Raw genomic sequence first — 13,874 nt, 5'->3', positions numbered from 1 at the left:
AGAGAATTTGTATCTACACTGACACTAAATCAAATTAACAAATTTGATTTAGGTCCTATGCCACTTGCAGAGGAGGTCTTATTAAGTCGATTTACAAGGCGCCTTAATTTGAATTAACTGTAGTGCCAGTGTAGACGCAGGTGTACGTAGGTCGACTTCAGTGAGTTTAAGTCGACCTAAGTCACCAGTGTAGACTAGGCCTAGATTTCCATCTGCTGATAGCCTTTGAGAAATTAATTCCGGGCTGCAACTGGGCATTCAATTTGGCTTCAGTAAGATGGGGAATTTTTGTCCCCTTCAGTTAGAAAATCATGGTCGATTATAGACAGACCTTCAGCTGCACAAAGGTTGTAATTCTTCACTCCATTATGCCAGTTTTATGCCAGTACAATTTCATGAAAATCAGTGGAGCAGACAGTGACTTCCTTTGCCTAAGGACTTCAAAAATCTAGGTGAAACTTCAGTGGAGTTATACAGATGTTAAAGTGATGTAACAGAGTGAAGACTCAAACACAGGACTGGGAGTCAGGAGATTTAGCTTCTAGTCCTGGTTTTCCAACTGACCTGCAAATTACTTCCTCTGCATTTCCTCTCCTGCCTTTGTCTGTCTTGTCATTTAAATTCCAAGTTCTTTGAGTTAGGGACTGTCTCATGCGTTTTTGCAGTGTCTAGTACACTCAGGTTCTCGTATTTGTTGTAGATGCTACTGTAATGCAATTAACAGATAATATTAATGAAGGCTATTCAGAATGACGTTGGCATGACAGGTGGTTCTTCATGGACAGTACTTTCTGAATTCAATAATCTTAGGAATTTACACAGTTGGAGCTGGGAAAAGGAAAATAAAGAACACAAAGGAACAGGATGACTTATCCAAATGTTTCCTTGGAAAAAAGGCTTAAGGTCTGAACCATTTCCCATATTCTTAAACTTAATTAAATCAGAGTGATCCTTGCTGGATCATTTTGTGCCAAAACAATTTGCTATCAATTACCACTTTATAGAATATAAAATCTAACAAAATCCTTGGGGAAAGCGAGGGGGGGGGGGGAGGGGAAAGGGGGAAACCTAACATTTTCCACTATCAGACTGAACTTTAGATAATAACGTTTGTTGTAGTAATTAGATTTATTGTTATATTTGGAATGAATCATAAAAGGATTAAAAACACGAGTAGTTCAAATCAATGGGCAGACTCTGCCTAATGCATGTATACAGGTCTTTCTCTCTGAGAAAGTCAGTGTGCTTTACAAACATTAGCTAGTGTGCAAACTATACTAAAAACCTCTAACTTTGGAAATGTCATCGGTATCAATAACTGACTGATTTTTTTTCCAGTCATAAACAATATGCCAATCCCAAATGCTAAATGGTGTTGCTATCTTTATGGAAATTGTTAAAACTCTGTCTGGGGATTTTATCAGCAGTCACAGTGGGCCTGATTGTAACACACTTACTCACATTAAGTAGTACTTGCATCTAGTCCAAGTTACGTGCAGAGAGATATTGCTCATCATAAATAAGAGCAGTGGAATCTAGACAGCTGAAAAAATTGCTAGTGTATGTTATCTGATCTGGTGTATCTACCCCAGTAAACAATGTAAGCTGTTGTGAAGGGAAAAAACAATAAAAATGGTACTATGATTTAGCTAAGGAGGAATAATTTCACAGTCACTGTGCCTTTATAGATGTAGAAGCATGATGCACGCATGGATTTACGGACAGTCAGGAAGAAAGACAAGATGCAATATGATTTAATTAGGCCAATGTGGACCACTGCCTGGCTTTTGCTTCAGAATCACTATTGCCCCTGACTACCTCCCTGCACAGAGTCACTGTCACAGGGACAGGAAAGGCCTCCTCCAGTGTCATGTCCTTTATTATCCCTTCTCAGATCCAAAGAGCAAGTTTCTTGGTGTAAATTCCAAATCTGAGTTGCATCCCCCATGTATCCAAATCAGGTTGCAGGTTTGACTCTGGCATCCAAGCTTCCCTTCAAGGAAACCCTATTGCACTGCCTCAGGGATTGTCCAACACTGAATAAATCTACCATCTCTTAATTTTCCTTTAATAAATTGGGTCTGACCATGACTGAGGAGGCAGCCAACTGCAAAATACCCATCCCAAGGGAACCACCTGGGGTGTGAAATTGAAGATGGCTAAGCTTGTAGTTCATGAAAAGTGATCATTTTGAATGCCTCAGCCTCCCTAGCCAATTACCATGAACCCGAGAGTTTATTAGCAGTGAGTAGCGACAGATGCCTCTGTCTAACTCAGTTTCCAGACAAATCACCTCAAGGCACCCAGAGGCTGGCCTACCTCCTGTAAGTCTCAAACCTGATCTGCATCCCACTTTCCACTCTGACACTGCACTGAACCTTTAGAAGCTGAGTAAAATCAAGATCATTCATGGGCATGGCCTGTGGAAGTAACTTGCCCCTGGTAATAAAAATCAGCAGATTAAAGTCTGAGGGGTATTACGAGTAGCCAACAACCTGCTTTGTGTGAAGCCCCCTCCTCTGTTTACAGCAAAGCAAAGAAAGAAAAGATAAATCATTATTTTTGGTCTTTTCCATCATTCACTAACTTCCTCATGTGAAAGAGGTGCTGACCTCTGGGGTGGTATAGGCAGCATGCCCAATAATTTGAGTGGTCAGTATAGGCCTGACTCTGTGCAAAAATGGTCTTAATCAAACAATTACTCTTGAGCTCTACTTATCCATATCAGGAGGGGAAAGGCTTCAGCCTTCTCCTCCCACAGCTTTGGCGTGCCCTCTCCAAGGATCTGTCTCTACCTCTGGACTGTATGTATGTGAGGAAACCATTGCCTCACTTTCCGATAACCCCATGTTCATTCCTCAGGGATGGATTCCTCTCTCTGCCCTATCTTCAAAGAGGTAGTGAGTCAGAATCCTTTACCTAAGATGTCCCCTGAGTAGCCATGGTCACCCTCTGAAAAGGGTCCTCTGTTATAGGCAAAGGCCTTGTCTCTGCTTCACGCATATCATGGGCTTTTCCTACCTCTAGGTAGGAATCGCTTATTACACAGCGCTCCTTAACTTTCCTTCTTTGGGCTGGGGTCTCAGCTGTAGCAAGAGTGGCTGCACATCCATTTCCCCACTTTGGGCTGGGATCACCAGCCAGTCCATCAGCTCAGGTGATCTTCCACTCCTCCACTCCCAGGAAACCCACCACCTCTCACAGACTCAAGGGGTTGGTCCCTTAGAGGAAACCACTAACCTTTTTATTTAGCCATTTCAGTCACACCTTTGTGATTGTGAAGGGGTGCATTTTCTGTTCACAAAGAAGCTGGGTCATGATTCTGGCCCTCGATGTTCAACATCTGAGCCTTATTAGTTTTGGGTAAATCCATAAGTGACATTCTGGTATTTTGGATGTGTCGTCAGGTTGCCAGCATTAATGAATGAATGAAAAATTAGCTTGGTATTAATATTCTTTTTTTCCCACAAACATTTCTGCCAGTAAACTTGTTTACTGGAATATTCATGGAAAGCAAATACAAAAGCAGCATGCATGTAGTGAAATACTTTCACTTAAGAAATCAAATGTTTATCTGTAGATGCTTTTCTATTACAGCCTTAGCTCATTTCTACAGAACACTGTAGTATGTGACTGTCTGATTGCTTGAGGACGTCATTTTCCAACATACACGGAAGACTGCATCTTCATTACGAATGTAGCCCTTTAACAATGTCTATTTTCTTCTTCCTTTGTCAAAATCTCTTTGCATCTTTCCACTTCAAGGCATATACTCTTTTGAGCTTGCCAGTATTCATATACTTGCCATTTTCCATCACAGAACCAAACTGTGACCCCAGTTAAACCCATTCAATTGAGGGCATAATTGAGTCAAGGGTTTTTATCTTAGGATGTGTCTCCCAGTCATAACCTTGCCATAAATTAACTAATACTAGCTATAGACTCAATCCTCCTTGGCTCAGTTGAGTAGTGGCATGGAGTTCAGTGGGACTGATCACATGAACAAAGCATGCAGGATTTGGCCATACACTTGTAGCAAAACTAAAGTTTGAGTAACATGCTTTGGATAACTCTACTGTTATTGGCACTGTCAAAGGGAGATTAGCTAGCTACTCTGCATTATCATTGACCTTTAAATGTTACCTTCACTTGAAAATGTTTACCAAAACAATGTGGGGTTTTTTAAGATGAGCTTAATTGGCTGTTACAAGTCAGGAATTTATTGGTCACCCACTCTGCAGTTACACTGACAGGGCTCAAAGCTGAAGTGACTCAGCTGAACAAATAATGGACAGACATAAGACACAAGAAGACTATAAACATGAGAGTTTTTCACTGACTTGGCAGTGACATTGTATCTTGTTTAATTTGGATGCTCTTGATCGCTTTTCTCTTTATCCTTGTTTAGAAAGTCAATAAAAATTTGAGAACATGGGAAACCTGCAGAAAACACATTTTTGGACTATTCATATAGTTTTCTTTCTTTTTCTTCAAAATCTGGATACCTATCGGCTGGCCATAATCTGGCCTCATTTTACACATGAGCTCTGTGGTCCTCTCCCCTGCAAGATGTTTTTTGGGGGAAAGTTTGTGTAACAGATTTAACAGGACAAAACCTCAGTAAAACAACACGAGAGTTGGTGAGAGCAAAGTAGAGAATAGAAGTACATGAAATATTTGGCTTTACCAGACCACGGTGAGTTTCTCTGCCTCAAAAATGCAAGGGCTGAAAAGGATCATTTCCAAAAGCCCAACTGCTACAAAAAGGGTCTTGCCTCAGTGAAAGAAGATAAGCTACTTCTGTGCCACTACTTTTCCCATGCTTGGACATCTAGGGGGTTCTGCACAGGGGAGGGTCAAGAGGGGTCCACCCCCAACTTTCTCTAAAAAAGTGATGCGGTTTCCATTCATATTTTTTCCTACAGAGCTCCCTCTATATGAAGAAACTAAGCAACTTTCATATTGTATCCATTCCAGAGTTCACAGGGGTCTCTTTTTTTACATTCTGGAAATCAGGGGAGTAATGTGTTCAAGTTGGGGGAATTTGAAGATAAAATATGCAAAATATTTAAATATTATTTCATATTTTTCCCATCCCTTTAGATCCAACTCTGCAACCAGATTCATGTGGGCAGGTCATTCATATGGTATCCTATTGGGATTCCATACAGACATAAGGTCTTCCCCACAAAACAGGGTCCAGAGTTAAGGTGTAGGCCTTTACTCCACTGCTGTGTCCTATAATTTTACCTGGTCTTCAACTACCAGGGTGGTAATGAATTAATATTAATCATATATATTGTGGTACCACCCAAAATGCACTAAGCACTCTCCCAACTTAATGAGATGCAACCTGTGACTCCACACTTGGTTTCACAGATCACATTCACCAGCTATAGCCTCTTTAGTGTTATGCCTCCTATAATCCTCAACCACAGGAATATATTCCCATAACAGTACAGTGATGTTTTAATTTTCATTTGCTTGGTCATACTTTAATTATTAATTTATATACACTTGTAATCAAATTGCATTTTTCCTTGTCATTTTTTCCAAAACATACTATAGTTTGTCAGGAAACAGAAATAACAGTTCTATACTCTCAGTTCCAAATGTTTTAATATAGGTCTGCTACATCATTAATTAAGTATTTTAAATGCTTTTACAGCTCACAGGTGTTTAATGTGAACTTAAGATTGGTACACAATGTGGGTGTGTGAGAGAGAGCATGGCAACAAGAGATATGTCATTTCCACTATACATACAGAAAAGGATTGTAAAGACAAAGGCCCGCTAACACTTCTCCTCAGAAATTGCAGGAAATCAACTGTTTCAAATACATTCACTTGGTCCTAATTGATGGTCCATGCACAGTCCTTCAGAAACAGTGAAAAACACCCCAAAAGCATTGCCATGAAAAAAGGTTGTGTGATCAAATCGTCAACATCAGAAAACTTCACAAGCTCTTCGGCTACCTGAAGATCCAGTTAAAAACTGTGATTTTGGTCCCCAGAGTTATACCAGAATAAATCTTGAGTAATTCCATTCACTGCAGAATTTGGCCTGTTTTTTAAACATTCTCCATGGAATTGTTTCTGCTTATCACATGGATTTTACCTCCGCGTGTGCGTGTATATAAAAATATATCTTTAGTATGCCCATCACCACTGCACTGAGCGTTTTTGGAATGTATTGAATCTTAGGGATAGGGTCAATTCATGAAGAATGAGTAAAAATGTTCATTTTGGACAAAAGTCCATTTTCTCACAGCTAACCAATTGGTAATATTATAACAAAAATATAGCATTCTTCACTTCTTCAAGATAACATGAAAATGAAATGAATACATAACCAGGGCCAGATACTAGGCTGGTATTACTTGACGTAATTCCACTGGAGTCATTGCTGATTTATGCTAGCTGAAAATCTGACCTACAATTTACTCCAAATTCTTTCTTCCTTTCACTGGAAGACACAATTCCTGATCAGGTGTCATGGTTTATGCCAATTTCCACCAGCTCAGGACCAGGATCATATTTTAGTACTAATTGCATCTAAAAAAATTGCTGGGTCTGTAAAACATAGGAGACGCTCTTGGCTTTCCCACCAGTTACAGTTTGTTGAGAAAATTGATTTTACAAGTCTTCTGACAGTACAACACTTTACCCGTTTATCAACTTTTCTAATGTACCTGTAAAAAATGGAAAAATACCAGTAAAAATAGGATGATTCATTTTGGGCAAAGACTTGCAAATAATTCACTGAGCTAAAAAATACCAAAGCTGTAAAAATGCATCCGCTTTCAGTGAAAGCTTTCCACACTGCCTAATAATCTTACAGTTCTAGGAAGGCTGACATAACAGGCAGCAAAGATATCATGAATGAGTAATTCTACTCATCCATGACAACTTTTGTTATCTACTATACCTTATCATTTGGTGGAGAAGGTTTACTTTGGAAAAGGACATATTTGATTTGCCACATATCATTAGGAGGTATAAAGGTCAATTTTTATGTTGTGCTCTCCTACTGGTTTCTGTACATTAAAAAAGATTGCTGCAGCATGCACTCACTTCCTTCCTGGTGACAGAGTTTATACAATTTGATTTTAAACACCCAGGGGAGCATTAGCAAAGGAAGTAATGTGCAGTTATCCCAGTTTTCTACACTCTTACTTTCAAGAGAGTTTTGCAACCAAGAAATTTCTTCATAAGGTGTTTTGGGATATTTTTATATCTGACTTAAAATAACAACAATAAAGATTTTTAATGTGGAGAAAACACAATGTGTAAAAGATCCACCACTGGTTCAAATCAGTCTAGCTCCATTATCTCCATCCTCAAAAAAGGATTAGACATTTCTGTTGTTAAGAAGAATATCCAGAATGATAACATAGCCATGCTGGAGGTTGGGTCGCTCCCAGGGAATGTTTCTTTGATGTATGGCTAGCTGGAAACCTCACTGAACTTGGTGGGCATGGTAGCTGCCTTCCACTCAGGCTAACTGTGGGAGCAGTTAAATGCTGATTTTCTTTAGTAATAGTTGGAGCAATAGAAATCACAGATGAGCATGGCAGGATTGGAGTAGGTGTTCAGGCACATGATCTGTGTTGTTTTCCATGTGGTCTGAATACAAATGCAGCAACTGGATGTCGTTTGGTGCTGCTTTGTGTATCTGAGCCAGAAGCAACCACAGAAGGCAGCAGAAAGCCAAGAAGACAATAAGAGAAGTACAGGTAGCATGGCCCTGAGAGAGAATCAGGAGGGAGCATTTGAGGTCAGGTGCTGGCTGGAAAGAGCAAAGAAACAGGCTCTTGTGTGTTCAGGAATACATGATTTTGTACATTCTATGTAAATAACCAGGATTGCATCAAAGAAATACCTCACTTCTATCATTTTTTCTCCTAATAAACACAACCCATAAAACCCCAAATACTGGGTAACTGCTTGGGTTAAGAAGAATAACAATAGTGAATATTAATAATAAAAACAATCCATTTTGGAATGGGTTTTAACCCCATGCTTCAGAGCATTAACTATGCTCTAGAGGTGGTCAAGAAGAAATTCCCTCTGGGTTGTATGTTGTTCCATAAATACTTACTGTATTGTTTCTTTTCTTTCTCTAAAGTTTCAGATCCTGGCCACTGCTGGTGACAGGAAACCAAGCATTGCTAATCTGACCTAGTTTGGGAATTCCTAGGTTTACTATAGTCAATGGAACTATGCTAATTTATTCTATCTGAGGAGCTGGCCCAATCATTTCATTTTCATCAATATATCGAGCTAACTCTCCCATGCAACATAGTTATGTTGCTCCATTCCACCCCCCTCTACCATTTCTATGACCTTCTTTCATACTATTCTTGTATGGTGCATGGACTTTATCAACCATAGCAACTCTTAATAAGCTATAGTTTCTACAGAGCATCATAATTACAATAGCGTGGCTTCAATACATTATTTATGTATTCTTATGTAACTAGTAACTTGTTTTTCCCCCACAATGCATAAGTAAATTAATTCAGCAGAATGGTAAATTATACTGCAGTGTCCTTCCCGCATCCCCAGAATTTTATTTGTATGTATTTCTTTCTCTCAACAAACCCTTACAGAGCTGTCACAAATACATATTCCATATCTAAGCATCAAATAGAGAACTGATAGTCCAAGTGCCTGTCCTGTTCTGTGGTAGAGGCAGTAGAGCATTAGCCGAGTATTACGGCAGTCTGAAATTAATTGACTGTTGTTGCCCTTATTTGTTCACTTCATTCTTTAAGTTGGGACCTGTTGGACTGAGAAGCATACTCGATAAATAGTACCTATTTTGAAAAGGGCAGGTATTTGAGTTTTTTATCCTTGCACTCTAGCTGCTTATTCATAATTTAGAATAGTGGCTCTCAACCTTTCCAGACTACTGTACCTCCTTCAGGAGTCTGATTTGTCTTGTGTACCCCAAGTTTCACCTCACTTGATCTACTTGCTTACATATCAGACATAAAAATACAAAAGTGTCACAGCACACTTACTGAAAAATTGCTCACTTTCTCATGCTTACTATACAATTATAAAATAAGTACAATATTTATATTGTAATTGATTTACATTTCAGTGTATAATATGTAGAGCAGTATAAACAAGTCATTGTCTATATGAAAACTTAGTTTGTACTGACTTTGCTGGTGCTTTTTATGTGGCCTGTTGTAAAATTAGGCAAATATCTAGATGAGTTGATGTGGCCCCTGGAAGAGCTCTCTGTACCCCCAGCGGTCTGCATACCTCTGGTTGAGAAGCAGTGATTTAGAATGTTGAAGATGGAATGTTCTCCATGCCTGTACCAGTGAAGATATTTACTGCATTGCTTCATATTACTCCTAATGATGAGCAAACAGTAACTACTCTTAGAAGCAAGATGTGCTGTGACTTCAGTTTGTTTGCCAGACTTTAGGATGCAAATCATTGTGAAGCAATGTGCCAGAACACAATATATTGTGTTTGGAATTGGTAAGTAGAGAGCTACATGATAGCAAAAAAACTGTAGGCCTAAATGCTGTGCCGATTTAACTCTTTTGACTTCAAATACAGCAGCAGAGAATTTGACCTATTAATTTTAACCATAGGAGGCAGGGGTGGGCAGGGTGGGGGAAGAAAACCAGTGATTTTTCCTTAGGTGGTTGAAATGACAGAGATACTGATAAAGGTACCACTCCCACCTTTTTACTAATGGCCAGACTGTGCATAATAGGTATAGACCTACAGGTGGTAGATGTAGATGTACCTCATCCTAAGGGAGCTCTGAAAGGATTTGTATCTCCCTTAGGGTATGCATGTATTGCCTTGTAAACCCAGATCTGTGGGACCCGGGCTGGCGGACTCAGTGTTTCCAGGACCATGCCTGAGTGACCACACTGCCTTGTAAACTTGGCCTTACAGTTGTTGGATCTGAGTCTCACAGCTGTGCTAACATGTCCATAATGCCCTAAGGAGACCTTCTGACTTGCATCTGCAGCTTGAGCTGAATCCACATGGCCAAATAGTGGTCTTTGATCCAAGTCTCAGTTCTTGAGTGCTTGCTGACCTGAGTCAGACTGATTTGTGTGTGGATAAGAGAAGGGCTTGGGTTCAAACCTCAGCCATAGCTCAGGCTTAGCATGCAGATTAGACATACCCTCAGACACAAGCCATTCTGGAGCTCCCAAGTGTGCACCACTTTTTAAGAAGCTGCAGATTGTTTTCCCCTCTGCAGCTGATCAGTTCAACTAACCTGTGGAGGGGAGGGATGGCATCATTCCAACCCCTCTTCAGTGTTTATAGTGTTCTTAGAAGGCAAGAGGGACTGTATCATACCTGACCCCAGCACAGGAGAGAGGCTGTGCCTGATGATCTCCTCTGCTTCATACACCCACATGTAACTTGGGCCCAAAGGAGAATAGTACTGTGCAGTAAGCGTTGCTGTGGAAACCAGCTGAAGGGTTCTTATTCTTTTCCACAGAAATTATATAATAATATGACAGAAAAATAAATACTGATATAATCATTAATGCTCTTGAAGATAAACTCTCTCTCATGTCAGGGCTGCACTGAAGAGTAAAAATACTAGTTGAGGACTATGCGCATGAACTTATTTGAAGAGGTATAGGCTAGGGACTTAGAAGTGCTGCAGAGGCAGTTCACTGAGAACTCGGGGAGAGATGATGGGCCTGTCAGCAATCAACAACCAACCTTTTCTGGTTGCTATTAGTCAACAGTAAAACATTTCCATTTATTTAAATATAGGAATGGGATCAGACAAGCTTTCGAAGTCACTGGGAACTACGGGTGGTTGGCCCTGGAAAACAAAGCTAAGGTGGGATTAGAATCAAACTCCGTTTCAAATTCCATGTGCATAAATTTGTGTTAAATACCAGGGATCTACAACCTATTCATTTTCCATCTTAATTTATCCTTAAGTGATAAGTAATTTTCAGTGCTACTCATTGGTAGAATTTTCCTCCCACAAATCTTTTCAAATAAGTCCACAAGTCATTTTTTCCCTGACTAAAGTGTCAGTTTTATTTAATTACTCAATCTATGGTGTGGTAGTTAATCAAATATCTTAAAATGGTGAGATCTGAGCTGAAATCTTTTGTTAATTTGCAATGGAATAAAGTTTGATAAGAACAGACAGCTTGGCGGTGCTTGCAAATCCTTGTGGAGCAAAGAAATTAACGTCTTGACACCTATCCATGTAATGATGTACCTGACTTCTTGAAATAGCTAATTCATTTCCACGTACCATACAATATTTCTTTTTTGTTTTAACTTAATTATCTCTCTGAAGGATGAAAGTTGAACTTTTAGGCTTACCTGGTACCTACAATATGTAGTAGCAAACACAAAAAATCTGCAGCTATGTGATAATGAAGACTTCAATACTTAATACATTTGCATGTGATTAGTACATATATTGTAGCCTATTTTGCATCCAAATAGTCAAAAAACCCACTTAACTAATAGTATCTTTTTAGGTGAGTGATAGTTTTATACACTTAATCAATTTGGCATTGATAATTTGCATGAGTCATGGCTTTATATTTATTTGTGGCTCATAAATTTCCAGGCAAATTAATAAGAAAATTCAAGCTGAATGTGGCAAATACAGCCGTTATACTCCCATTTAATCTATTGTATGTTTTCAATTGACCACATTAATAAGGTGATGCATATCAGTAGAAAGCAGCAGAATAAATAGAAAGAAAAACCTATTTTGGTGTTTATTTATCTCTTAAAACCTAACATCTATTTCAGCAGGGATCAAAAACATGTCACTGATTTCCTACAAAGATGTACTGTATTACTTTCTAGGATATGTATGTATTTACTTCCTATTTTGCCCTTTTACACACACAATAGATAGTAATGGGGTTAACACTTTCATGGAGTGTTGGAATCTTCATCCTTTATTTTTTAAGCTGCATTTAGTTTCTCTTTTTCTCTCTAAAAAGATTAATATCCTGTATTATTCGCTATTGAAGGCAATAACTCAAAATATTTACTGTAGACTCATTGTTGAGCTATTAAGAACAAGATGTGAACAGATATTCAATATGTTCTAATCTGCAACCATAAACAATCCTAAAGTTATAATCTTAGTTTAAATGAAAACCTATCAATGCTCTTGTAACTCATCAAGTCTACCAATTTTTTACCATGGGGAAAAAACATAAAATAGAGAGAGACATCCTAATCCTGGCCTTCATCTGAGTTATACTGACTATATCTTGAGGAGACTTTGGATGGGAGGATGCTGGGAAATGAAGGCAAAAATGGCTTTAAATCAGGTTTGTCTCTCCCCTGCCCCTGCATAATCCGAGGTGCCATTGTCAGGAAAATCCCAGATTTAATTCAGAGCAAGCTAATTTGTGGAAAATACAATACAATTTCTTGGGGGTGAGAGGGATAACTCTTGACATGAAAATGTCAGCTCTTGCTTCCTTCTGCCACAACACACCTGCCAGCACATCTCATTTTATCATCCAGGACACTGTGAGCCTTGTTTTGAGCTGAATTATAATAAACTAAAAATTAGATGACATGAACGTTTTTGTTCTATTTCTTGTTTTGTGTTTGTCTTTGAATAATGAATGTCTGCCATTGAAATCACAGAGCAAACAGGCTCTCTGAGTGTCTGCATCCCCTTTTCCCTGGCCACAAGCACCTCTATAGGGAACGCTTGGCTTTGCTCTGGTAGCTGTGGGCTGGAGCACGCTCAGTTGGAGTGTGCATGCATAGTCTGGTCAGCACTAGGAGTTGAGAGAAGCTCAAGAATTTTCAATGAGGACAATCTTCAGAGATTTTAGCTGATAAAATCAAAGTCTCTATGGTGCATATGCAAACTGCAATTTTTCAAAGGCTTATAATTTGGCCAAATTTAAGCAAATTTACATGGGGATGACACAAAAGCTATACCCCCACCAATTGTCAAGTCCTTACTCCAAAGCATAGGGGCACTAGAATTTTTCAAAGAAAAGGTTGCCAGAACTTTTTTAACATGGGCAAAACATATTTTTTCCAGGCTTGTTCAAGAAAACTGATTAACTGCTTTAGCTGAATTTTTCCAAAGCATTCAACCAGAGGCAGATAACCTGCATGGACAATTTCATCTCAAGTAGTTACAAGTTGGACAAAATTATAAGCAACTGAAAACAGTCTCTTTATAAAGGGAAGTGTTAAGCAACCTTAACAATAGATGGCACTTGGCAGCTATCCCTTGATACAAGGATGATGTCTGCCAGAAGGAATGTCATTGATGAGACTTAAGGAAGGCTGAAGAGTCCAATTCATGATCTACAGATTTTTTTTCCACGTGACAGATGTTGCTTGGAGAGAACACAACTGCTGCCCAGGATGCTGTACACTTTCCTTCCTCCTCTGCGTTTCTCAGCCTCTTCATCAAGGCAATTCTCTTCAAAAACGGGCTGAGGCTTGTTGTATGATGCCATTGCAGTCTATTGCCAGCTAGTTCTTCCCAATTCATGGGGTCAATGCCTCCCTTCTTAAGATATACCTTCAGGGACTCCTTGTAGCATTTCCTCTGTCTCCTGTGGATCCTCTTAATATGACTAAGTTGAGAAAAGGGGACTTGCTCTGGAAGATGAGTATCACTATGCAATGACCAGGCCCAGCAAATCTGATGTTTCATAATCTTCGCCTCAACACTGGTATGTTAGCTGCAGAGTGAACGCTGGCATTGGTGCAATATTCTTCCCATCTCATACGGAGAATCTTCCTAAGGCAGTGCTGTTGGTACCACTCCAGACACTTAAGATGGCTTCCATATGCCTTCTATGTCTCGCACCCGTAAAGAAGAGTGGGGATGACTACTGCATTGTAGACCAG

This window comes from Emydura macquarii, unplaced genomic scaffold (assembly GCF_026122565.2).
Source record: "Emydura macquarii macquarii isolate MOO-44397 ecotype Brisbane River unplaced genomic scaffold, CSIRO-AGI_Emac_v2 contig_1390, whole genome shotgun sequence".
NCBI classification, from domain to species: Eukaryota; Metazoa; Chordata; order Testudines; family Chelidae; genus Emydura; species Emydura macquarii.
This window is presented reverse-complemented; position numbering follows the sequence as displayed.